Raw genomic sequence first — 4,340 nt, 5'->3', positions numbered from 1 at the left:
TCCCCTCCCCCTGGGGCCACAAGATCTCCCCACAGCTGCTCCCTTGCGTGCTGGGACAGGGCTGTGAGTGCAACCCGGCATGAGGGAGTGCCTGTGTTTCAATAGACTGCCTGAAGAAAGGTAGACATTCTCTCAGTGAAGTCCCTGCTCAACAAGGGAACCTGACCTGGTACCAGAAGATCCAATATAGAGCAGTTAAAGGAAAAGATGGGCAGACGCCAAGGCAAGAACTCCTCCAACAATCTAAAAAACAACATGAAATCACCAGATCCCAACGACCCTACAATAGAAGGACTTGAACTTCTTAATTCAGAAGAATTTGGAAAAAATGCCATGATGAAAGCAATAGAGTCCCTTAAACAGGATATGAATAATTCCCTTAAAGAACTGGATGAGAAGTACAACAAAAGGATTGAAGAAATGAGTAAAGAAATGGATGAGAAATATAACAAAAAGTTTGAAGAAATGAGTAAATCCGTGAATGATACACTGTGAAACCAAGAAAAAACAATCAAACAGGTAATGGAAACAGTTCAAGAATTGAAAACTGAAATGGAGGCAATGAAGAAAACAGAAAACGAGGGCCGGCTGGATATGGAAAATCTAGGTAAACGAACAGAGACTACAGAATCAAGCATAACCAATAGGATACAAGAGATGGAAGAACGAATCTCAGAGTCTGAAGATACCATAGAGAAAATAAATGCTCAGATCAAAGAAATCAGCAAATCCAACAAATTCTCATCACAAAACATTCAAGAAATCTGGGACACAATAAAAAAACCAAATCTAAGAATAATAGGGATTGAAGAAGGAGAAGAACTGCAGATCAACGGCGCAGAAAATATATTCAACAAAATTATAGAAGAAAACTTTCCCAACTTAAAGAATGATATTCCTATGAAGGTTCAAGAAGCATACAGAACACCGAATAGACTTGATCAAAAAAAAAATCCCCTCGCCATATAATAATCAAAACACAAAACATACAGATTAAAGAAAGAATATTAAGAGCTGCAAAGGAAAAAGGTCAAGTAACTTATAAAGGTAAACCGATCAGACTTACACCAGACTTCTCTATGGAAACGATGAAAGCCAGAAGGTCCTGGATAGAGGTACTGCAGAAACTAAGAGACCATGGATGCAAACCCAGACTACTATACCCAGCCAAGCTATCATTCACTGTCAATGGAGAAAACAAAATATTCCAGGATAAAAACAAATTTAAACAATTCGTAGCCACAAACCCAGCCTTACAGAAAGTAATAGAAGGAAAATCGCAACCCAAGGAATCCAACATCGCCAACACTGCCTACAATAACTCAGACATCTAGCGACCCTTCACGAGCTTAACTCAAAGAAGGGACACATACAAACTCTATTAAACAAACAAAAAATCATAATAACCGGAGTCAACAACCACTGGTCATTAATATCACTTAATATTAATGGACTCAATTCACCTATAAAAAGGCACAGACTAAAAGATTGGATACGAAAACAGGATCCAACATTCTGCTGTTTACAAGAAACACACCTCAACCACAAAGACAGACATCTACTCAGAGTAAAGGGTTGGGAAAAGGTTTTTCAAGAAAATGGACCTAAGAAACAAGCAGGTGTAGCCATTCAAATTTCCAACAAAATTGACTTCAAACTAAAATCAATCAGAAGAGATGGAGACAGACATTTTATACTCATAACAGGAAAAATTCACCAGGAGGAAGTCTCAATCCTGAATATCTATGCCCCTAATATAAAGCCTCCTACTTATGTAAAAGAAACACTTCTAGAACTCAAGGCAGTCATCAATCCACAGACACTAATAGGAGGAGACTTCAACACACCTCTCTCACCAATGGACGGGTCAATCAGACAGAAACCCAGCAGAGAATTAAGAGAATTATTAGAGGTATTGAATCAAATGAACTTAACAGACATCTATAGAACATTCCACCCAAATAGGAAAGAATATACCTTCTTCTCTGCAGCCCATGGAACCTTCTCGAAAATTGACCACATACTCGGTAACAAAGCAAACTTCCACAGATACAAAAAAATATTAGTAACCACCTGTGTCTTATCAGACCACCATGGATTAAAGTTAGAATTCAACAACAGTGCTACCCCCAGGATGCCAACAAATTCATGGAAGTTGAACAGTCAACTACTGAATCACCCCTGGGTCAAGGAAGAAATAAAGAAAGAAATTAAAGTCTTCCTTGAATTTAATGAAAATAAAGACACAACATACTCAAACCTATGGGACACTATGAAAGCAGTGCTAAGAGGAAAGTTCATAGCACTAAGCGCCCAATTAAAGAAAACGGAGAAAGCACACATTGGAGACTTAACAGCACACATGGAAGCTCTAGAAAAAAAGGAGCACATTCACCCAGGAGGAGTAGAAGACTGGAAATAATCAGACTGAGGGCTGAAATCAACAAAATAGAAACACAGAAAACAATCCAAAGAATCAATGAAGCAAAAAGCTGGTTCTTGGAGAAAATCAACAAGATTGACAAACCCTTATCCAAACTAATCAAACGGCAGAGAGAGAACTTGCAAATTAATAAGGTCAGAAATGAAAAGGGGGACATAACCACAGACATAGAGGAAATTCAGAGAATCATTAGATCTTACTACGAAAATTTATATGCCACAAAGTTGGAAAATGTAAAAGAAATGGACATTTTTTTAGATAAGTACCATATACCAAAGTTGAACCAAGACCAGCTGAACAATCTAAATAGACCTGTCAGTCGTGAAGAATTAGAAGCTGTTATCAAAAATCTCCCTACCAAAAAAAGTCCTGGACCAGATGGTTTCAATGCAGAATTCTACCAGAACTTCCAGGAAGAGCTAATACCTATACTCCTTAATGTATTTCACAATATAGAAACAGAAGAGTCATTGCCAAATTCTTTTTCTGAAGCTACAGTTACCCTGATACCAAAACCACACAAAGACACAACCAAGAAAGAGAATTACAGACCAATCTCACTCATGAACATTGACGCAAAAATTCTCAATAAAATACTGGCAAACCGAATCCAAGAATACATTAGAAAAATCATCCATTATGATCAAGTGGGCTTCATCCCAGAGATGCAGGGTTGGTTCAACATACGCAAATCTATCAATGTAATCCATCATATAAATAAACTGAAAGAAAAAAACCAATGATCATTTCATTGGATGCTGAGAAAGCATTTGACAAAATTCAACACCCCTTTATGATAAGGGTGTTGGAGAGATTGGGTTTACGAGGATCATACCTGAATATAATAAAAGCAATATATAGCAAACCGACAGCTACCATCAAATTGAACGGAGAGAAACTCAAAGCCATTCCACTAAAATTAGGAACACGACAAGGCTGTCCACTCTCTCCATACCTCTTCAATATAGTGCTTGAAGTTCTAGCAATAGCAATAAGACAACATAAGGGAATCAAGGGGATTCGAATTGGAAAGGATTAAGTGAAACTTTCGTTATTTGCAGACGATATGATAGTGTACATAAGCGACCCCAAAAACTCTACCAAAGAACTCCTACAGTTGATAAACACCTTTAGTAATGTGGCAGGATACAAGATCAACTCCAAAAAATCGGTTGCTCTCCTATACACAAAGGACAAAGAAGCAGAGAGGGAAATCAGAGAAACATCACCTTTCATGATAGCCACAAATAGCATAAAATATCTTGGGGTAACTCTAACCAAGGAAGTGAAAGACCTATTTGACAAGAACTTTAAGTCCTTGAAGAAAGAAATTGAGGAGGATACCAGAAAATGGAAAGACCTCCCCTGCTCTTGGATTGGGAGAATCAACACAGTAAAAATGGCAATTCTACCAAAAGCAATCTATAGATTCAACGCAATTCCCATCAAAATCCCACCAAACTTCTTCACAGACCTTGAGAGAACAATAATCAAGTTTATATGGCAAAACAAAAATCCCAGGATAGCCAAAACAATCTTATACAATGAAAGAACTTCTGGAGGCATTACCATCCCTGACTTCAAACTCTATTACAGAGCAACAGTGTTGAAAACAGCTTGGTATTGGCATAACAACAGAGAAGTCGACCTATGGAATCGAATAGAAGACCCGGATATTAACCCACAAACTTATGAACACCTGATTTTTGACAAGGGAGCTAAAGGTATACAATGGAAGAAGGATAGCATCATTAACAAATGGTGCTGGCATAACTGGATGTCAACCTGTAGAAAAATGAATAGATCCATAACTATCACCATGCACAAAACTCAAATGCATGGATTAAATGCAAATGGATTAAAGACATCAACATTAATCCAACCACTTTGAACCTGA

This window comes from Myodes glareolus, chromosome 4, assembly GCF_982192425.1.
Source record: "Myodes glareolus chromosome 4, mMyoGla1.1, whole genome shotgun sequence".
NCBI lineage: Eukaryota > Metazoa > Chordata > Mammalia > Rodentia > Cricetidae > Myodes > Myodes glareolus.
The sequence above is the reverse complement of the archived record's forward strand: the minus strand, read 5'-3'. Positions refer to the sequence as shown.